This window comes from Diabrotica virgifera, chromosome 5 (genome assembly GCF_917563875.1).
Source record: "Diabrotica virgifera virgifera chromosome 5, PGI_DIABVI_V3a".
NCBI classification, from domain to species: Eukaryota; Metazoa; Arthropoda; class Insecta; order Coleoptera; family Chrysomelidae; genus Diabrotica; species Diabrotica virgifera.
The window spans coordinates 137,610,880-137,635,886 of NC_065447.1; the positions used below are offsets into that span (position 1 = coordinate 137,610,880).

The window sequence follows — 25,007 nt, forward strand, 5'->3', positions numbered from 1 at the left end:
CAACTAAAATATGACATTTTGTTTCGAAATAATACAGTTTTCCTCCAAACATTTAATTGACTGTACCTTTTCATGAAAGAAACCTTAAAACACATTGGTGTTATTTGGTAGTTTTTTGAATTACATCAATTGTTTTTCACAAGTTCGAATGTTACTGTTTTTACCAGACTTTAATTTTTAATTGTGACATATCATTTCGCTCCATCTACTGCAATATTTAAGATATTACAGTTTTTTGATAAAAAAAGATAATGCTTAACCGCTTAATGTGCTTACCCGAGTTAACTCAATTTTAAACTACGTTTCTATTTTCGCTTAACTGAGTTAACTCGTGTTTAAAATATTTGTACAATATATGTATAAGGCACCTACGCGTTTTAACTCCTCTAGCGCTAAATAACGGTATCCCCACATGCATGGGCGCCCATACCTATGGGCAGGGGGGGCGTGCCCCCTGTCTTTTCGGGTGCTTTAAACTATATATTTGATTATCCAAAATATACCAAATGTAATCTGCAACATCTTCACATCTGCTCCCCCCTAAAAATTGTTATATGGGCGCCTGTGCCCACTTCTTTTCTCGTTTCTAATTTTAAACTTACTACGATCGACTGCCGACTAGGGTGGGATCACGATGAGTAGAATTCTATTTTGCTGACGTCATGTTCTGCCCTGAGTGTGACGCACCTCTGTGTGTAACCCCTTGTTTTAGAGTGTATCACACTGTTAACAATATTTAACATTATTATACTTGAATAATTGTGATTTTCTTCTCTTACTTGTAGTATTTTGTATGTAAAAAGTTACGACCGAGTTAACTCGGGTGAGCGCATGAGGGTATTTGTTATTTTATATTTTTCTAATAAAATATGCGTTTTTTTACTTTAGATTATATCTAGTGACAATAGTCTTGTTCGTAAATTATTTTACTGCAATAAAATAAATAGGTAATTTTTTGACATATTTTTGCACATAAATGTGTGCGTTAAGCGGTTAATGCATTTTTATGATAAAGGTAAAGACAAAATGAAATTAAATTTTAATACACCTTTGAAGGGGATGTGCAATATGAGGCCTCTTATAGGAAATTCGGTTCACTGATGCCTGTCCCAACTGGCTAGTATATTTTAGTAATATTTTTTTACTACGTTGGTCAACCCATTAATACCCAAACATTTTTTTTCGAATTTCAAAATTTTACCTGTACATACTTAATTATCATTATTCATGAAATTTTTTTTTCTCTGATTCTGGCCTTGGTTTAGAACTAGAACCTTTAGCCACGTAATTGTATAACTTATCACTAACTCAGGTGTAATGTGTAGTGTGTGTGTTGAGTAAGTGTCTTGTTACTTTACAAAGTCGACATCATTGTCTTTGCAAAGAGACGCTAATTGTATCCGAACGTCTGCAGTCCCTCTAGTGAGTACCGATCTCACAAGGTTCATGAAATTAATTTATATCTTTGTATTTCTGAATTATGAGCCGATCTATAAATAGGGCAGTGAGTATTAGGGTTATCATAATTGCATGCATGAGAAAACAGTTATGAGAATTGAAATTTTTATTTACATCTAATAAAAACAAGTTTATTTTTTACTGCATAAAACAATTTTTACATAAATACACTACATTTTACAAAGTATTGACATCTTCTCTGCTATTCATGTTTTTCCATGAAGTATCATTTTCTATCAAATCTTATGCCCATAAAACTTTTCAGTTCGGCTGACACAAATAAGCATCAGATCAAAATGTCAAATAAATAAATTTAATTTATTGCTGTTAATGTAATAATCACATATTTCAAAACTAAGAAACGTTTTTTATAAATCTCCTATACCAATCTCAGTAAACCAAAAATGTTTGATACTTTATACAGGGTGTTTTATTAACAATTGTCCATATCGTAACTGGAGAAACCTTAGCACAAAATACGAAGATTTAACCCAAAACACTTAAATAAAATATTCCTCCTTACCGAGATACAGAGTGTTTTATTACAAATATTCTAAAATGATTTTAGCACATTGTTCAAGCACCTTTTAATATTTTTTGTTCAAACTTGACACACAGTTTACACATGCTAGGGTACTTTAACTAGTTCTAAAAGATCGTTTTCCGCTGTTACCAGAGGCGTGCTGTAGGGATATATACTTTTCCCCTTACAATCTACGCCACTGTTGTAATAATCATTTCAGCATGTTTTTTTGATTCCTTGTTACTTTTTACATAAATATCATCCTTTTGTCTCATTGCGATAAAGTAATTAGTTTTCAAGTTATTTGTGTTTAAAGATAATGGATTCCGTAAGACTATGTACTTTAAACTGCATTCAATAAGATTATGTGTTTAAAATACATAATCTTATTGAATCCAATACATTAAAACGCAAATAACTTGAAAACTACTTACTCTATCTCAATGAGACAACGGATGATATTTAAGTAAAAAGTAACGAAGAATAAAAAAAACATGCTGAAATGATTATTACGACAGTGGCGTAGATTGTAAGGGGGGAAGGGGCGAAAGGGAAGTATATATCCCTACAGCACGCCTCTGGTAACAGCGGAAAATGATCTTTTAGAACTAGTTAAAGTACCCTAGCATGTGTAAACTGTGTGTCAAGTTTGAACAAAAAATATTAAAAAGTGCTTTAACCATGGGCTAAAATCATTTTAGAGCATTTGTAATAAAACATTGTGTATCTCGGTAAGGAAGAATATTTTATTTAAGTGTTTTGGGTTAAATCTTCGTATTTTGTGCTAAGGTTTCTCCAGTTACGATATTGTTAATGAAACACCCTGTATATACAACTATGGGCCTGGATCCCGCATACCAAAAAAAGTTGATTAATAGCAAGCTGAAAATTTGTTAATAGCTTAACGGTGTCTAGTCGGACAAACTTTGATATACGGGAACATTGGACTAGGGGAAGTTTTAATTGTGGAACAGTTTAAAAATTTGGAACGCCAGATTACGAAAACGCACCATGTATTTTGTCGGAAAGAACTATCAAATGATTTGTTACTGTTTCATTAAACTCTCATGCAAAAATCAGACTGCTATTTAAAACCAATATAATTCCTGTCATTTGACATGTGTTCTTCGTGTTGGATTTATTAAAATGCCCAGTTGGTGATAAACACTAGTCTGATTTTTGCATGAGAGTTTAATGAAATACATAGTAACAAATCAATTGGAAGTTCCATCCAACAAAATACATGAAACGTTTTCGTAGTCTGAGGTTCCAAATTTTTAACCTGTTCCACAATTCAAGTCAAGTCAAGTCATTTATTCATGTCAATATACAAAAGTACTTACATACGTCGAAAAATAGTATACAACTTTGGTTCACAGATATAAAATACAAATATAAAAACACAAGATATAAAATACAACTATAAAACATCAATTAAGACAAACACTTTCTGGGTTCCTAAGAATAAACAAAGTACAATTCAACAATTCACAACCCAGTTCCAAACATTAAAGTTAAAATTTAAAAATTCATCACTGCTGTAAAGTGCTTGGCTTATGAGAAAATCTTTAGTTGTTTTCTAAATTGTAAAGTTGGTAATTCAGTAATTTCAGTAGGCAACTTGTTGTAGAATGTTAAACCATATGAGTTTGGTCCGTCTCTACTTCTTTGGAGCCTGGTGTAGGGCAGTATTAAGGCATGCTTATTTCTGGTTTCATATTGATGTACATCCTCATGTCTTTGATGACAATCTATATTTTGTTTCACATGAACAAGACTCTCCAGAATAAATAGCGAATGCAGAGTCAGTATGTGCAGTGCAACAAATGCTTGTCGACATTCTTTCTGATAAGACAGGCCAGCAATTATCCTTACTAATTCTTCTCTGAATACGAAAGACATCTTTGGCTCCAGCACTGTGACCCCATGCCAAAATTGCATAGCTGATGTGTGAATGACACAGTGCAAAATAGGCCTGTTGTAAAGTGAACTGAGATACACACTTAGAAAGTCTTCTAATCAGAAAAGTTGTAGTTCCTAACTTAGCAACAAGGGACCGTGTATGAGCCTTCCAACATAATCCTGCATCCAAGTAAACTCCCAAAAATTTTATTTGTTTGTCTGCATCTCCGGATGGAAGCTGTCTTGTTGAAAAAATCAAAGACTGGGTTTTATTGATGTTTAGAAGCAACATATTTGCTGCAAACCATTGTTCTGCCTTATCTTGTGCTTGCTTTGATGCCTCTATTGCTGCCTTACAATTCCAATCTTTGCAGGTAATAGTAGTATCATCAGCAAAAAGAGTAAATGAACTGATAAGGTCTATCTGTGGAAGATCATTAATATAAATTAAAAACAAAAGTGGTCCCAATATTGAGCCTTGAGATAATCCAATATTTATGGCTCTCTCTGCCGACCTCACTCTACCCACCTGCACACTCTGCTTTCTATCTGAGAGATAGCTGGAGATCATTGCAATGCTACTATCTCCAAACCCATATCTCTCCAATTTCCTGAGAAGCAGTTCATGTGAAACACAATCAAAAGCTTTGCTCAGGTCACAAAATGTAGCCGACAGATAGCAGCTCTGCTCAAAAGCCTCTTGAATCTTCATCACTAAGTCCATGATGGCTTTTGTCGTATTTAGACCCCTCCTAAAACCAAACTGACTATTTGTAAACAAATTTTTGGATTCAAAGTACTTAATAATCATTGCTGCCATACATTTCTCAAATACCTTTGATATTATAGGAAGGAGTGATATTGGCCTATATAATTGGATGGGTCATCATTGTCGCCCTTCTTATAGATCGGTACCACCACTGCTTTTTTGAGCAGATCAGGAAAGATGCTTTCCTTAAAGCAGTGATTTATAAGTGTTGTTAATGGACCAGCAATGAGATGTTTCACTCCTTTTATTATGTTAACCGAGAATCCAAAGTAGTCTCTACTTTTCTTGTTCACCATATTTGTTAAAATGTCTCTGGTTTCAACGAGAGAAACATCTTGGAAGAAAAATTCTTCCCCAAACATGGTGACATTAAAATCCAAGGAATTGAAAAAGGAGGGTTGAATCTGGGTTTGCAAGTTACAGGCGACATTAGTGAAGAAGTCATTAAATTCATTAGGTGTAATTTTTGTTTCTAACTTACTTTTAGACTTGTTTCTGTGTTCATTGATGATATCCCACATACACTTAACTGGATTGGATGCAGTTGAAATAAGGTTATCATTGGCCCTTTGTTTAGCAGATTTTATTGCTAATTTGTAATCTTTTTTGTGATTTGCTAATAGAGTTTTCTGAGCCAATGTAGGAAACTCATCATACTGCTCCTTTAGTAAGTACAGTGTTTCCCTCATGGACTTCAAATCATCGTTGAACCAGTTTATTAGTCGACTTTGATCTCTACGTTTTTTATAGGATTTTTCAGGAAAAGAGTGTAAAGCCTTACTTAATTCATTATGAAATGCAAAGAATTTAGCTTCAGCAGGCAAGTCAGAATCTTTTAGAAACTCCCATTTTAAACCTTCAACATATGAGAAAAATAACATTTACCCTTTTGTGTAATTGGTCTAAAAACAGATCTAACAAGTGCTGGATCATTACCACTAGTAGGCACAAGGAAATCAAGAAGCTGGCCACAATGATCAGAGAGTCAACAACCTCCAGATTACAGTCATGATGATCCAAACTCAGAAATATATTGTCCAGACAATTATTCCCCCTTGTAGGTTCAAAGACCAACTGGGATAGTCCAAAAGAGGAAAACAAGCTACATACTTCAACACATTCTCGAGTCGCAGACAGAAAATTCACATTGAAGTCCCCCACAACTAATAGATTACCTTTACCATGAACTATAGTCAATACTTGCTCCATTATTTCCAGAAAAATATCCAAAGAAGCAGATAGTTTCCTGTAAACTGAAATTACATATAATTTAGATGTTTTTAAAAAAATACAACATATTTCCACGCATTTTACAACAGTCATGGCATTTACTTCATTTATTAATTTAAAATCATACATAGATTTAAGAAAAATAGCTGAACCTCCCCCTATGCTGTCTCGGCAACTAGCTGCAGCCAATCTATAGTCGGTTATATGTAAGGCTTCAATCTCTCCATTTGTGTGCCAATGCTCTGTTACACAAACAATGTCACAATTTTTGTCAGCTAGGAACATTTCAAATTCATTTGTTTTATTCCTCATTGAATGTATATTTATGTGAAATAGCTTTAGTTTATTCTTGTGTTTTGCACCACAATCAGGCTCTTGACACTTGGATGCAGCATCTTTTTTAAATGGAAGGTCATCTCCAGCATTTGGTTTTATGACCTCATCACACTCGCTTGCTTTTACTTTTAAAAATTTCCACCTCTATTGTCAAATAAATCTTTATACCTGTTCTGTGAAATCTTTTTACCCCTACACCAGCTGGCCAGAAGTCAGGTTGATACATCTTGTCCTTGTGGTTAAAAGGAGCAGATACTACGAAACGCTTTAACATTATGTTCCTGGCTAGGCAATTCTTTTACTGTGATGATAGTTTCTTCCATACCCCGTTTCTCCTTTAGGAATTTATAAATATCATCTTCTGTGGAAGTTCTTCTAATTCTGTACAAGTATAAATATACCTTACTCTGTTCTCCCATGAAACCTCTGTTATTTTCATCTAGACTTATCTCTGCAGTACCAATATTTCTTTTCTTTTCAATTAAAACTTCCCCTCTTCCAGTGTTCCCATACATCAATGTTTGTCCGACTACATACCGTTAAGCTATTAACAAATTTTCAGCTTGCTATTCATTAAATTTTTTTGGTACGCGGGATCCAGGTCTACTACTAAAACCTCTAAAAAGTTAAAAAGAAAAACCTAATTTTTTAGTTCAGGGGTAAATCACCCCCAAAACAGAGAGCCGCGTATAAAGGCTAAAAAAATGTAAAAAAATTAACCTCTTAAAGATTTATTTATTAGTTTTAAGTCTCGCGAATTGAATCTCGTTGGAATTAAAACAATTATTACAGGAAGGCAGAAAAGTGTCCAAAATTACAATGCATCTTTTGGAAAACGCTCTCTGTAGTGGTGAAAAATAACTATGTGTCAATTTTTTTTGTATATCTAGAAAACCTTCTGCACAATGTATAAAGAAAATTATAACAAAAATATAATCGTTTTTGCTTATAAAATATTTAAAAATTGTCGTCTTTTTTTTTCGATTTAAAAAGTAAAAGTCTCATGCAAGACAGAAAATGCAGCCCAACTCGTGGGAACACGGTAAAATAAAATAGAAAGCTGGCTTCATTTAAAGTACATATGGCTACACGGCTACAGTCAAGATGCAGAGAAGAACAATGAATGAACAGTCCAATCAACAGCCATTTTCTCGTGAAATTTTGAGAACCAAGGTCAATTTCCTTGAAAATTTGGATTTAGGTAGTATTTATAACTTTTGTCAAAATATATCCTACGCCGAAGCGCGCTTTTACCCTGGGGTGAAGACAACCCCATCTAGGGGATGAAAATTTTTTCAATCAAAATAAGTGATATGGAAGTCGATAGATTGATCAATTCTGAGTAAATTTTGTTCTATAAATTTTCTTTGCAAATATGATACTTTCCAAGTTATTAAAGATTAATCCTATGCATTTTTCATTAAAAAAGCTCGAAAGAAAAAAATCTAGGAGTTTTTTCAATGGAAAATGCATAGGTTCAATAACTTGGAAAGTATCAAATTTGCAAAAAAAAATTATAGAACAAAATTTACTCAGAATTGGTCAATCTATCGACTTCCACAGTTATTTTGATTGAAAAAAAATTTCATCCCCTAGATGGGGTTGTTTTCACCCCCAGGACAAAAGCGCGCTTCGGCGTAGGGTATATTTTGAAGAAGAGGGTCAACTGAGCTTAAATCCAAATTTTCATTAAAATCGGTGTTGATTTTCAAAATTCCACGGTATTAGTTGTTTACCGCTGATGAGTGGCCTAAAGGTCATCCTATGTTAAAAAACATAATAATAGAGCTGTATTTGCACAACATATTAATGTGTTTTTGAATAATTTGTCATAAAGATAACCAGATTCAAAATATTTTTTATTTTATCACACTCATTCTTATTAATATTATTACATTAAATATTATTGCTAATTTTAAACCACCAATTATTTAATTAATAGAAATGAGATCCCCGATTAAGAAAAATATTGTTAGATATTGTAATTATTAAGTTACATAAAGTAATGTGTCAATTTTTTCAGAGTCTAGTTTTGATCTTAAGAGGCTACATCAGTGCGTCATCAAAACGCGTTCCAAGATTGCAGCTTTAATTTTGAATATTTTGTTGAGATATTTGGCACACATATTCGTAATATAGTAACCCTCTTTGACACCCTGTATTTCGGTTATTATCAACTTTGGTACTAAGGTAAGTTAGCTTAAATCGACATATTTTAACCTCAAGAATCTAGGGTTAAGCTATGGCCCATTCTTTACCAAACACCCTGTATACAGTGTGTCGCATTTAAGATGAAGACACCCTTAATACTTCGGCTATCAAAATAAATACAGATTTGAAATTTTGCAGACAGTCATTTTGATGTTTTACATTTTTTAAAATAGTCAACTGAAATTTAAATTATAAACGCGGCCTACTGCGAATTCACAAACAGGACGAATTTTCAATTATTTGTTTCGCGTTAGAAATTTCGCAAAAAGTTATTTGGAAAAATTGTTAGAAATATTATTCTAACCCCCCATCAGCGCGTCATCAATATTACTTCGGGAGATAGTAGCACACCCTTTTTCGAAAGTTCTGCGAAACTTTGGCAACAGTGCGTCGGCAGTATTTGACATATATTTGACACTAACTAAGATGAAGGCTAAAACTATTGTGACAATATACCCAGGCGCGCTAAATGGAAGTAATAGAAAACAATTTTATTATAAGCAAATAAATATTTATAAAAATAAACCAAAATAGGTGAAAATTTTAATAAAAGCCTGTATTTTGTTTTTTTTTATTTAAATTTAAAATTTAAACTATTGATATTTCTAGAATAAAAAATCCTCCTAAAACTTTATATACTCACATTAGAATTAGAAATATTTTTACGTAAAATATACTTGCCTACAAAACTCACAATTAATAATCATCTATTTTTCAAATAGTCCATCAACTTAGTTCTATTATACAAAAATATAATAATTATAAAGAAACACTATTTTATGGATCAACACTAACGAATTCCAATATTTTAGAGAATAATACACTACTGCACTGAACATATATTTATATACATATCTAGATAACAGAACAGATAAGAGAATCGTGCTATTATACTTGACGCAGGTTTGTCAAAATGACAGTGACTATTTCTCTATGTTGCCTAATCAGTTATTAGTTATATTTTTGATTTATTGTTATAGATAATCAATTTTATTAGATCCAATATGACACAAAATCTAGGCATGGAATAAAAAAGTTTATTTGAAGAAAGTGTATTTTTTTGTTCTTCTTAATGGCGGTAGTGGCTCGTTTTTGTAATATTTTTTTTAGTTATAGAGTAATTTCCACATACTAACATATTCCTCAAATTGGGCTCTGTGCCGCCATTATTTACTATATTACGAATATGTGTGCCAAATATCTCGACAAAATATTCAAAATTAAAGCTGCAATCTTGGAACGCGTTTTGATGACGCACTGATGTAGCCTCTTAAGATCAAAACTAGACTTTGAAAAAATTGACACATTACTTTATGTAACTTAATAATTACAATATCTAACAATACTTTTCTTAATCGGGAATCTCATTTCTATTAATGAAATAATTGGTGGTTTAAAATTAGCAATAATATTTAATGTAATAATATTAATAAGAATGAGTGTGATAAAATAAAAAATATTTTGAATCTGGTTATCTTTATGACAAATTATTCAAAAACACATTAATATGTTGTGCAAATACAGCTCTATTATTATGTTTTTAACATAGGATGACCTTTAGGCCACTCATCAGCGGTAAACAACTAAAACCGTGGAATTTTGAGAATCAACACCGATTTTAATGAAAATTTGGATTTAAGCTCGGTTGACCCTCTTCTTCAAAATATACCATACACCGAAGCGCGCTTTTGTCCTGGGGGTGAAAACAACCCCATTTAGGGGATGAAATTTTTTTTCAATCAAAATAACTGTGGAAGTCGATAGCTTGACCAATTCTGAGTAAATTTTGTTCTACAAATTTTTTTGCAAATTTGATACTTTCCAAGTTATTAAAGATTGAACCTGATCGTATTAAAGTTACCGAAGATCGAACCTGCTATTAAAGATGATCGTATAAATAGAAAAGAAATGTACCGTGCTCTGAAACAACTACAAATCCCCAAAAAATTGATTAGCTTGATTGAAATGACGTTGGCAAAAACGAAAAGCGAAGTAGTGTGGAAAGACATCTCAGAGGACTTCGAAATCAAACAAGGACTCAGGCAGGGTGACCCGATGTCAACCACGTTGTTCAATCTTGTTCTTAAAGTAATAATAAGGAATTGCAGCATAAAAATGGAAGAAACCATATTTAGTCCAAGTAATGAAGCTTAAAATACGACAAAACCTCGCAATTTTTACAGAATGGATCGATTTGCTTGAAAATTTGAGAATAAGTAGTGGATAGTCCAAGGATAAAAATCTATATGAGGCCGAAAGGCGCTTTTACCATGGGGGTGGTTGCCACCCCATCTCGGGGGTGGAAATTTTTTATTTTAATTTGACCACAAAAGTTGGTAAACACATTCATTCTAAGCAAAAAACGTTCTATACATTTTTTTGATAAAGGTAATAGTTTTCGATGTATTCGCTATCGAAAGTGTTGGTTTAAATCGAAAAAATCATTGTTTTTAATCAGTTTTCTGCTAATAACTCAAAAAGTTTTCGTTCTATCAAAACAAGTTTGCTTAACAAAAATGTACCTTTTGAAAAAATAAACAAAACTGTTTTTTATAATTTGCTTTAAGACCAATAGTAATCGAGCTATACTTTATTATATGTTAGCTCTTCTTCGTAAAATGCTAAATATTGTTTCAAAGTCAAAAGACGGGAAAACTATGCATTTTTCGAGGATAACTTGTTCAAGCTAATTTAAAGTATTTAAAAATATCTATCTCCAGAAAAAAAATAGTCCCTAGCTCAAAAATTAAGTGACTTATAGTAAAAAGATTGTCAGTCCCTATTTTTTTCAGCGAAAAAATGATCGGAAACTTCCCCCTACTCTCCACCCTAATTAAAATTGGTCATTAACTTTATTTGGTCTTCTTAATTTATGTCTTATTAATAGGTTCTAGAGGTTTGACCGGCTTAGAATGATTAGTTTTTAAAAAGAATTGAGTTAAAAGCGAATAACGAATTTTTGTAATTTGGTAAAAAATACCCTTTTCTTCAGAATAGAAAGATTAGCATCAGAGTTACGAAAAATATTTAAATACAAAATTGTAGCTTATTTAATTCCCAAGAACTTGGATTGCAAAAATTTTTTCTACGGCAAAAATTGAGTGAGCTATTGAAAATTAAAACTTGTAATAACATGCAAAAACCACCTTTACCAACCCATTCAAAGTCACCTCTTTTTGCGAATGAGGATTTTAAAAGGATTTAATATTGATAGCATTATAGGTCCTGTAAAAACCTACAAAATTCTTTTTTAACAAACTTTCTAGGATAAAAAATAAAAAAGTTACTGTTAAAAAATTAATATATTTTTTTGAAAAAAAAGGAGATATTCAATTGGAAGCATAATAATGTAAGTTAGCGGTGTTCTTAGTCATCGGCCTTATTCATTCTTCTTTATTTATGTATTAATAATATATTCCAGAAGTTTGACTGGCTTAGAATGATTATTTAAAAAAAAATGGAGTTAAAAACGAATAACGAATTTTTGTAGTTTGGTAAAAAATGCCCTTTTCTTCAGAATAGAAAGATTAGCATAAGAGATACGAAAAAATATTTAAATATAAAATTGTAGCTTATTTAATTCCCAAGAACTTGGATTGGAAAACTTTTTTCTACGGCAAAAATTGAGTGAATAGTAAATGAGTATAATACCGAAAAACATTGATTTTTCGATATAAAACTAACACTTTCGATAGCGAATAAATCGAAAACTATTATTTTCATCAAAAAAATGTATAGAACATTTTTTGCTTAGTATGAATGTTTTTATCAACTTTTGCAGTCAAAATATAATAAAAAATTTCCAGCCCCGAGATGGGGTGGAAACCACCCCCATGGTAAAAGCGCCTTTCGGCATCATATAGATTTTGATCCTTGGACTATCCACTACTTATTCTCAAATTTTCAAGCAAATCGATCCATTCTGTAAAAATTGCGAGGTGAAAAGCTTCGGTTCCTGGACTAATTTAAAAACGAACATCAATGTATTTCTTTTGCGGATGATCTAACAATATTAGCAAAATCAAAGAAAGAATTGTGAAAAAGATAGAAAAAGAAGCAAATAGGTTTGGTCTAAATATAAATGAAAAGAAAACTAAATACATGATAATGGGTGATACACAGCAAGACAATGAAGAGTTTATAAAAATACAAGGGGAGAAAGATTACATAATATACAGTTTTGACAGAGTCGAAGAGTTTACTTACCTTGGTGTGAAAGTAAAGGAAAATGGACATGAAAGTAAAGAAATAGAATCCAGAATTACAAAAGGCAACCAGAAATACGGAATGCTGAGATCCTTAATGAAGTCGAAGTTTGTTTCAAGAAAGAATTTACAAGACAGTGATTAGAGCTACGGTTGTATATGGAGCTGAATTATGGGTTTTAAGAAAGGCAGATGAAGAAAGATTAGAAAGATGGGAGAGGAAAATTCTCCGATCAATTTACGGCGGCATAAATACACAAATGGGATGGACAAGAAGGACAAATAAAGAGTTGGAAGAGCTGTATACGGAACCAAAAATCACCGCAATAATAAAGGCGCATAGAATAAGATGGCTGGGACATGTGCAAAGATTGTAAAACCATAGAATGACCAGGATGATATTGAACAGGAAACCAGTAGGGAAAAAAAGGAAAGGAAGTCCCCGTAAAAGATGGTTTGACAGCGTCCAAGTAGATTTACGAGAATTAAAAATAGATAACTGGAGAAACAAGGTATTAGACAGAAAAGAATGGAGAGGAGTGGTAAGAAGAGCGCAAGAGAAATTGTAACAGAAGAAGGTGCCATGAATTGTAAAATGAGAGCTATATATATGTATATATATATATATATATATATATATATATATATATATATATATATATATATATATATATATATATATATATATATATATATATGTATATCTCACAATAAAACACTGAAAACTATTGTTTTCTATACTTCCACAAAATTTATTATTTACAACTATGTGACTACAGCTGTTTCGGCAGAGTGCCTTTCTCAAGTGATATAATTTACAATGTGTTTACCTTTTTAAGTCTCTAACTGAAGAGGTTGAGGAGTGAGGAGCTGTTTGTCTCGAGTTGGTCATTCAGAATTATATCTGTATTTTTAAGTTTATTAATTTCCATAGATTCTAAAAAAGATAGCTTAAGGCCTTTATTTTGGATATGCAGAATTTGAAACTCTTCATTGAAAGAATGATTATGATCTAGAAGGTGAAGTGCGTATGTAGAAGTGTCTGTTTTTCTATTGTTGAAAGCCCTTTTGTGTTCTGCTATCCGTTTGTCAAAAGTTCTGCCAGTTTGACCGATGTACGTTTTCGGACAGTCACCACAAGTTAGTTTGTACACACCACTCTGTAGTTGCTTTCTCTTTCGGCTTTTATTGTTCTTAATATATTTGCTTAAGTTGTTGTTAGTTCTGAAAGCTGGTATTATTCCTTTCTTTTTTATGTATCTGGCTATTTTTGTTGTTATCTTGCCAGTATATGTGAGAGAGCAGAAGGTACTGGGTTCTTTCTGTGGTGGTGGATACACTAATTTCAGGGCTTTCTTATGGAGTTTTTGATTTAAAATTTTGTTAACTGTTTGTTCGTTATAGCCGTTGTTTACTGCTATTATTTGTTTAATGATGTTTAGTTCTATCTCGAAGTTATTTTTTGTCATGGGAATTTCTGTAAGTCTATGTATCATGCTATGGTAGGCTGCTAATTTGTGTTGTGTAGGATGGGATGATGAATTGTGTATAGTTGTGTCAGTATGGGTAGGCTTATGATATACGGAGAACTCATGTTTGTTGTGTAGTCTGGTAATCGTTACATCTAGAAAGTTTATGGAATTATTCTGTTCTGTTTCTATTGTAAACTCAATATTACTATGAAGTGAATTAATGTATGATAGAAATTGGTCAAGTTGTCTGTTAGTTCCTGTAAAGCATACTAGTATATCATCCACGTATCTCCACCAATATAAGAACTGTTTAAATACGGGATGTTTAGAAATTGTTGTTTCAAGTTGGTTCATAAATATATCTGATAGTAATGGGCTTAGAGATGGGCTTAGACTACACAACAAACATGAGTTCTCCGTATATCATAAACCTACCCATACTGACACAACTATACACAATTCATCATCCCATCCTACACAACACAAATTAGCAGCCTACCATAGCATGATACATAGACTGACAGAAATTCCCATGACAAAAAATAACTTCGAGATAGAACTAAACATCATTAAACAAATAATAGCAGTAAACAACGGCTATAACGAACAAACAGTTAACAAAATTTTAAATCAAAAACTCCATAAGAAAGCCCTGAAATTAGTGTATCCACCACCACAGAAAGAACCCAGTACCTTCTGCTCTCTCACATATACTGGCAAGATAACAACAAAAATAGCCAGATACATAAAAAAGAAAGGAATAATACCAGCTTTCAGAACTAACAACAACTTAAGCAAATATATTAAGAACAATAAAAGCCGAAAGAGAAAGCAACTACAGAGTGGTGACTGTCCGAAAACGTACATCGGTCAAACTGGCAGAACTTTTGACAAACGGATAGCAGAACACAAAAGGGCTTTCAACAATAGAAAAACAGACACTTCTACATACGCACTTCACCTTCTAGATCATAATCATTCTTTCAATGAAGAGTTTCAAATTCTGCATATCCAAAATAAAGGGCTTAAGCTATCTTTTTTAGAATCTATGGAAATTAATAAACTGAAAAATACAGATATAATTCTGAATGACCAACTCGAGATAAACAGCTCCCCACTCCTCAACCTCTTCAGTTAGAGACTTAAAAAGGCAAACACATTGTAAATTATATCACTGGAGAAAGGCACTTTGCCGAAACAGCTGTAGTCACATAGTTGTAAATAATAAATTTTGTGGAAGTATAGAAAACAAAAGTTTTCAGTGTTTTATTGTGAGATAAAATGAACTTCCATCAAGTAACGGTCGAATCCATCAATTATTATATATGTATATATTTATATTGATGTATTTTTTAAATAGACAAATTAATATTGTATATTGTAGATATGTATGGTAAAAAAAAATGTAATTGTGTTTTTCGCGCCCAGGGCCTACATGGCCTGTTAAAAAAAATAAATAAAAAGATTGAACCTATGCATTTTCCATTGAAAAACCCCTAGATTTTTTTTCTTTAGAGCTTTTTTAATGAAAAATGCATAGGTTCAATCTTTAATAACTTGGAAAGTATCAAATTTGCAAAGAAAATTTATAGAACAAAATTTACTCAGAATTGATCAATCTATCGACTTCCATATCACTTATTTTGATTGAAAAATTTTTCATCCCCTAGATGGGGTTGTCTTCACCCCAGGGTAAAAGCGCGCTTCGGCGTAGGATATATTTTGACAAAAGTTATAAATACTACCTAAATCCAAATTTTCAAGGAAATTGACCTTGGTTCTCAAAATTTCACGAGAAAATGGCTGTTGATTGGACTAATTATTCATTGTTCTTCTCTGCATCTTGACTGTAGCCGTGTAGCCATATGTACTTTAAATGAAGCCAGCTTTCTATTTTATTTTACCGTGTTCCCACGAGTTGTGCTGAATTTTCTGTCTGGCAGGAGACTTTTACTTTTTAAATCGAAAAAAAAAGACGACAATTTTTAAATATTTTATAAGCAAAAACGATTATATTTATGGTTATAATTTTCTTTATACATTGTGCAGAAGGTTTTCTAGATATACAAAAAAAATTGACACTTAGTTATTTTTCACCACTACAGAGGGCGTCTTCCAAAAGATGCATTTTAATGTTGGACACTTTTCTGCTTTCCTGTAACAATTTTTTTAATTCCAACGAGATTCAATTCGCGAGACTTAAAACTAATAAATAAATCTTTAAGAGGTTAATTTTTTTAGCCTTTATACGCGGCTTTCTGTTTTGGGGGTGATTTACCCCTGAACTAAAAAATTAGGTTTTTCTTTTTAACTTTTTAGAGGTTTTAGTAGTAGACCTGGATCCCGCGTACCAAAAAAAGTTAATGAATAGCAAGCTGAAAATTTGTTAATAGCTTAACGGTATGTATTCGGACAAACATTGATGTATGGGAACACTGGAAGAGGGGAAGTTTTAATTGTGGAACAGGTTAAAAATTTGGAACCTCAGACTACGAAAACGTTCCATGTATTTTGTCGGATGGAACTTCCAATTGATTTGTTACTATGTATTTCATTAAACTCTCATGCAAAAATCAGACTAGTGTTTATCACCAACTGGGCATTTTAATAAATCCAACACGAAGAACATGTCAAATGACAGGAATTATATTGGTTTTAAATAGCAGTCTGATTTTTGCATGAGAGTTTAATGAAACAGTAACAAATCATTTGATAGTTCTGTCCGACAAAATACATGGTGCGTTTTCGTAATCTGACGTTCCAAATTTTTAAACTGTTCCACAATTAAAACTTCCCCTAGTCCAATGTTCCCGTATATCAAAGTTTGTCCGACTAGACACCGTTAAGCTATTAACAAATTTTCAGCTTGCCATTAATCAACTTTTTTTGGTATGCGGGATCCAGGCCCATAGTTGTATATACAGGGTGTTTTATTAACAATATCGTAACTGGAGAAACCTTAGCACAAAATACGAAGATTTAACCCAAAACACTTAAATAAAATATTCTTCCTTACCGAGATACACAGTGTTTTATTACAAATGTTCTAAAATGATTTTAGCCCATGGTTAAAGCACTTTTTAATATTTTTTGTTCAAACTTGACACACAGTTTACACATGCTAGGGTACTTTAACTAGTTCTAAAAGATCATTTTCCGCTGTTACCAGAGGCGTGTTGTAGGGATATATACTTCCTTTTCGCCCCTTTCCCCCTTACAATCTACGCCACTGTCGTAATAATCATTTCAGCATGTTTTTTTTATTCTTCGTTACTTTTTACTTAAATATCATTCGTTGTCTCATTGCGATAGAGTAAGTAGTTTTCAAGTTATTTGCGTTTCTAGTGCACTATTTGATTATCAATTATTAAATTGTTTAAACAATATTTTTTTTGAAACTTTTTTGTTTAAAATTAACGTAAAATTTCTTTTCTAAATACGTCATTATAGAATTTTTCTCACTTTCCGAATTTGTTTTTGTTTTTAACATAAAGTGTAACACAAAGCAGCTATTTGTTTAAACTTTTTAAAAAATCTCAAAGGTTTGCTAAAAGTTATCTCCATCGCGCATCGGTCGTCACAGGCTGTCCTTGTTGTCGATATCCAGCCCGCGACCAGCCAGCAGGTACAGAAACCCTGTCGTTAGGGTCATAAATAATGTTATTACAGGTACGAAAACGAAAATTTAGTGCTCATGGACAAAGATTATTTAGACTTTTGACAAAATTTTTATTTTAATTTTTATTTCAAAACACGCTCTAAAGAAACATTACACCTAATTCTATATTTATATAATTTCATTTTATCGATCTTAATGATCATGATACTACTCAAATTCTTATAATACCTATTACTCGTATAATTATAATCTTTTTTATAATTTTTCATTATATGTACAGTCCCTGGCCATATTATTATGACCACCTATGAATTTTTACAAAAATCAACTATTCAACTAGGTATGTTTTGTTTAAAATATGATTTTCAAATTTAAGTTTGTTATCCAATTTTAATGTTATGCATTAACTATAATATATTTAATAATAAACAGCAATAAAATATTTGAAAACATTACATATTTATATTTTTTTAATATTTTGCTCAACTTCTGACCTTAATCAGATGGAAAATATTTGGGAGCTTTTAAAACGAGAAATTTCCGATGAAAAGGTCACTAATGAAATTGTTTTGATTAAAGGACTAATATATCGTTGAAACCACAATGACAAATTGAAGCAAAAATAATTTAACTGCATTCAAAGTATGCCAAGACGGGTACTAGCGGTAATCAAAGTTAGTGGGAGCTCAGTAAATTATTGAAAAATAAAAATATGCGATATTTTTAAATGTTTTATTGGTGTTTATTATTAAATATAATACATTTAATAATAAACAGCAATAAACCATTTGAAAATATCACATATTTGTATGTTTTTAATATTTTGCTGAGCCCCCCTCTAACTTTCATTACCGCTAGTACCCGTCTTGGCATACTTTGAATGCAGTTAAATTATTTTTGCTTCAATTTGTTATTGTGGTTTCAACGATATATTAGTCCTTTAATCAAAACAATTTCCTTAGTGACCTTTTCATCGGAAATTTCTCGTTTTAAAAGCTCTCAAATATTTTCCATCTGATTAAGGTCAGAAGTTGAACAAAATATTAAAAAAATATAAATATATGTAATACTTTAAAATATTTTATTGCTCTTTATTATTAAATATATTATAGTAATGAATAACAGTAACATTGCATAATAAAATTAAATTTAAAAATCATATTTTAAACAAAACGTACTTGGTAAAATAGTTGATTTTTGTAAAAATTCATAGGTGGTCATAATAATATGGCCAGGGACTGTATTATCATATCATGTATAATACGATATAATCCGTTTAGAACGTCTTTCGACGTTATCCGATCCCATTTTTCATTCAATTCAGCTGTTCCATTGATCTTCTCTAAGTTGTTTGGAGCTCATTGAGTTTCTTATTCTTTTCATCCATGTTCTCTTAGGTATTTCTCTCTTCTGTATTCCTGTAGGTGTCAATGTTGTTTCGGGAGTCTACTGTATTTCATTCGTTGGACATTTCTGAACCATTTGAGCTGCTTTCGTTGTATATCATCCATGACTGTACCTTGTGTTCTCATGCGTGCTCTAATTTCTTCATTTCTTATCCTCTCCCGTTTCGAAATACTTAGCGTTCGTCTTATTACATCCATTTCCGCGGCTTCTGTCTTTCTTCGATTTCTTTCTGTTAATCGCCTCATTTCACAATCGTATAAAAGGATGCTTTTTACCAGAGTTTCATAGATATTAAATTCTATCTTTTCTGTTATATTCTTGTTCCAGAGAAAGGCATCCTATAGCTTTTCTTTTCTTTTTTTTTTGTACATTGAGGAAATGTATGCCACTTTCCATTGGCTGGGAACGGGGTATCCATTTATACACATATTAACAATTTTTGTAATCAGTCGAATTAGTTTTGCGGTGCCACATATAAGGAGTTCAGTTCGGCGTCTATTGATTCAGTACCACATGCTCTTTTATTTTTTTATCACATTACGGCGTTTCTTAGGATGTTTTTGGTCACTTCTACTCCTTCGTGTAAATCGTGTATGCCGATGTGCTCTTCTGGTGCCGTCTTATATTCTTCTCTTTCTTCTGATAATAAATTATTATAGTGGTGTTTTCCTGTATTTACCGTCATAGCTATTTTCTCTTGAACTCCTAACTTCTGCATCCAATCGATGTTCATTTTTAAATAAAATTTCCATCGATCGTTTCCCAGTCAGTTATATATTTTAAAATATATAAGTTTTTTCTTTATAAGAATGGAAACTTCTCTGCTTGCACGTCTCTCTTTCGGTACTCGCTATATAGATGAATGTAATCACCTTGCTTAACATTCTTCTGTTTCCGTGAGAACATATATTCAATTTTATATTTTCCATATCTTTAACTATCAGTTCATGTTTGTTATTGATGTCCTGTATATTCCATGTTCCTAAATTCATTATCCGTTTTCAATTTGCAGAGCAGTTATGTAGGCAGAGATTTCAAATTAATTTTAATCATACAGGGGCGATAAATGGAAATATAGATTCCGTTTTTTTTATCAGCTCTAATGTTATGGATATGGCACATTCCGAAATTAGTAGTTTTAATATTTGAGATAATAAAGAATATGCTATTCAAATGAATATACATTGTTAATTAAACTTTTTCCTCAGTATATTTGTTGTTCTCACTGTATATGCAAGACTATTTATGCAAGAAATAAGACTTTAATGTCGTTAAATTTCTATTTTATAAGGAAATAAAACAGCTTGGAAAGTATTAAACTTTTAAAACTCCCCCATATTTAGCTAGGCCTAATGAAGCAATTCGTTAAGGCACTTGATTCTAACGCTTCGCCTACATAGGAAGGAAGCAGCCCCAGATAAGTACGGAAAAACTTAAAGCTGGAATTGATATATGTACCACAGATCAGACTTCTTACAAAGGATCCAGCTTTTGTGGGGTCAATGAATGAGGTAGAGAAAAAAGCCTGGCTTTCATTTGTGAACATTATGAAAAATTTTCTGGGAAATCACAAAAATAAAAACTATGCTGGTAAACCGTTGGCTGAATAACGTTCAATCACTTGGATATAATATGAGCATGAAAGTCCACTATCTTCACATCCACCCGGACCGTTTCCCTGAAAACTTAAGTGACACAAGTGAGGAACAAGGTGAGAGATTTCACCAAGACATAAAAACCATGGAGGACCGCTACCAAGGAAGATGGGACACCCATATGATGGCAGATTTTTGCTGGAGTTTGAAGAGAGACTGTTTAAAAGTTCATTCCAGGAAATCACGCAAGCGAAGCTTTCTTTACCCCTAGTTTTTCTATTTTGTTAGTTTTTTTCTCAAAACTAATTGTATATATGTTTCATTGTCCAAAGAGTTTTATTGTACCTAGTTAAATGGCGTAACATATACGTATTTTCTAATTGTGTGATTTTTATTTCAATTTAGTATATTCATATCAGCATATTAGTATGTTAAACGCATAAAAGCTGGCATGACCTACGTTATCTTGAGAACTAAAGCTGATAGGGCAAAACTAAAGTCATATTCGGAATCAGCACCCCAAATATACCTAAAATCAGCTCTAAACACTTTGGTACCAAAAGCACTGTATGCCTGTGATTAGTCTATGATTCATAGACATAATTTTTTGAGCATGTCAGCTGGAAGCTGAAAGGAATGTGTGTATTCTACGGCAGAACCCATAGTAGAAAAATCTACAGTCGAAGAAGATTTTAGAGCTATCCATAAACATAAAACCCACAAAGCCCAGGAACCGACACTGTATCTGCAGAATGTTTGAAAAATGGAGGAGACACACATGCCTTTCGTAAGCTGATTTGCCAAACCTAGAAAGAAGATCAATTACCAACCTCCTGGAAGGAGAGTGTTATCATTCCGATACACAAAAATGGTGATAAGGTGGATTGCACAAACTATAGAGGTATAGTTTGTGCTATTGGGACCGTGCAAGTTCGGCAAAGCGACCTCTATTTCTACGCTCTGTACTTTTATTCGCACTTTTAATTATATTGGCCAATTATATTAGTCCTGGTTGCTGGATAATTGTCAAGGCCATAGTCCAAAAAAATAATAAGAAGAAAAAATAAGATGCAGGTTATGTTATGCAAACATAAGCAATTGTATGTAGTAAATAAAATTAGTTATTAAAATGCAGTACTGCAAGCAAAATACAATTAATTAAATTTACCTTTATATAATCATTGCATATCATATCAGTATTGTGGAGCAATACATAATTTTTCTGCTTCAGTGACAGAAGGTATGAAATATACGTCAATTTGACAATTTCAATTGACAATATGAATTATTTAAGATAGTTGCAATATTTCTCCGCGACTCGCGCACGGTCGTTTCTCGTTTCCCTTCCAAGTACTTGCACTCCGCGAATACCTCTAGGCCTAGGCAGTTAATGGAGAAATGTTACAAGACACTACACCAGTGGAACTGTGAAATTCCATGGCAGAACTAGGAATACCAAAGAAATTAATAAATATCACAAAAGCATATGTAGAGGGAGTTATGAGTGCTGTAAGAATTGAAGGAAAACAGTCGACATTCTTTACAATCAACGGCGGTCTCAAACAGGGAGATACCTTATCCTCACTTCTTTTCAGTATCGCTTTGGAGCGTGTTGTAAGGAAAACGAGCACAGAAACACTCCTGGCATTATATTACATTATCCTCACATTATATACCTATAACAAAAGTGCTTCGCATTAAGGTTCACACGCACCGAATCGGCATAGAGCGATCGGATCGGCTAAGAGCAATCGGCAGATTTTGCTATGCATGTAAATAAATGACCCACCGCGCACCGCTCAACAATCGAACGTTCTTAAGCGGTGCGCGGTGGCTCATTTATTTACATGCATTGCAAAAACTGCCGATTGCTCTTAGCCGAGCCGATCGTTCTATGCCGATTCGGTGCGTGGCCTGCTTTATACTGGCTTTCCTTTCGCCGATTATATAGTTATAGTAGGAAATACAACGATAAGTAGTGTCAAGGAAGACTTTATTAGACTGAGAAATGCCGCAAAACAATTGGGACTCCGAATAAACGAGGATAAAACAAAATAAATAGCTACGATATGAACGGAACGGCGAGACAGAATAGAGCAAAACGTTACAATGGATCAGAACAACTTTGAGAGGAAAGGGTTCATCAGTTTAAACATTTGGGAGCTACGATCACATCTGACAATAAGATTACTCATAAACAGAGATTAACAACAAAATACAAAGTGCCAATCGTTGTTGGTTTGCGTTACAAAAAATAATGAAATTAGAAGATGTATCCAGCTTTACGAAAATAAGAATCTACCATTCTGTAATAAGACCTAAATGACGTATGACTGTGAAACATGGACAATAACAAAATAAAATGATGACTTAAGGCTAAGATGGCTTAGGCTAAGGATAAGATGGCTTAAAAATCGCAGAAAGTAGAATTCTTAGAGGAATATATGAAGCAGTTAAGGATGGCACCAAAGAACGTTAGACAGTGAGAACCAACCAAGAATTGAAAGAATTATATAACCAACCAGATATAGTTAAAATAATAAAGTCACAAAGACGGGCCGGATATGTCAAGAGACAAGAGCATCGTGTCGCTACATTCTCAACATTTTACAAAAATTTATTACATTTCCAAGGTGTAATCTACGTTAAAATTAAGACAGCCAATTTGTCCGTAAAGAAGTGACCAAAAAAACAACAAGAAAATATAAGACATTATAAAAAACCCAATTCAGCAATACCGTGACCTCAAAATATTTTGCTATACCTACCTAATTTTGTTTTATTTAAAAATTTGAAATCTAAATTAATATTGTTCTCGAAAATGTAACTTAGCATGTTTCTACAATAATTTACAATGTACATTCTAATTACCCATAATCATCCTGAAGAGAAGAACGACCACAAGTGAATCGTTTTATTGTTTAGCTCCATAACTGCCACTCCATGGGGTTGTCCCGTTTGTCTATCGGCTCGATAACAGGTGAACAAAATTTTTGATCTGGGCTTTCTGCACGTAAACGTTTACGTGCAGAAAGAAATTTTTGAGATAGGGATAGCCACCTGAAATTTACCGTTATGATTTTAGAGGAATGGCCTTAATTAAAAAAAAACTAGGTTTATTATTAAATATATTTAACATTAGAATAGAATAGAAATATGCTTTATTGTCATTGAAAATTTTATGGAAAAAGCGTACAAAGAGTAAGAGAAAAAAAAATAATAACAAATACAATTTACTGAAATTACATAAATCGTTAATATTATAAAATAAAAAAGAATGAAGTAAAACAAAAACAATCTACTGCAAAATTTAAATACCTATGTAAATTGCATAATCAACCTTAGGAACCAATAAGTTTAAGCTGCTGCATAATATGACATCCAGAATCCAGAAATAAATAAAAATACTACGTGTACATAAGGGTAGGTACTGTAATTTCTTAGTTATTCATTAAGAGACTTTTCTACTAAATAATGTAGTCTTTCAGATAGATAGGCTTTTGTCATTTTACGGAACTTAAGAAAAGATGTAGATTTAAGTTGTAAAGGGAGATGATTATATTGTTTTCTTGCAGAATATAATATAGATTTCTTTGCTAACTCAGTGGACGGGATCGGTATAATAAATAGACATAAAAGTTGAATTTCTGGTGGAGTAGTAATGATGAGGCCTTACTGGAAAGACTTGTAAGTTTTTACGAATTAACCCTCTTCTTGGCAATGTAACAAATTTGTAACATTTTCATTTTAGCTCCTAGGTGAGTTCTAGGTAACTTGAGGTATATTTTGTTAGTCATATTTTGTACATATAATATGAAACTATCCCTAAATGGCAATAGTTGGCTTATATTTTTATTATTACCGATTTCTGATCATTTGATATATTTGATAAATTTTTGAGAAGGTCCTCGACTGCTTTTAGTAATTTTTAATTTTTTGTAAGAAATAATGTGTTTTTTTTATTTTGGTGATTGATTTATATTGTGCAATTATCCTATAAATAGAAAGTGTACATTTTAGTTGTTTTTTGTTTATTGAATTATAAAAAATCGTCGCATATTTAGAAATGTTACAAATTTGTAATAAATTCATATTTGGTACTTGGCAATAAATTAAAGGTAAAATTTCTATTTCATAAATTTTTAAATGAATCTAGAAGGACATTAATAGAAAGAATAATAGACTTTTCACATTTTTATTGTGGTTTGCCAAGAAAAGGGTTAAGCAAACAGTTTCTAAAATGTAAAAAGTAGGAAGTGTCATAATCTCGTGATCTTTGA

General features: G+C 32.3%; 1 protein-coding gene across 2 annotated transcripts in view; it reads left to right on the plus strand.

Moving 5' to 3' along the window:
- The window catches only part of LOC114337662 (DNA polymerase epsilon subunit 2), a 151,834-nt gene that overhangs the window by 18,164 nt on the left and 108,663 nt on the right, over positions 1-25,007 (plus strand). The gene's annotated exons all lie outside the window — the stretch shown is intronic.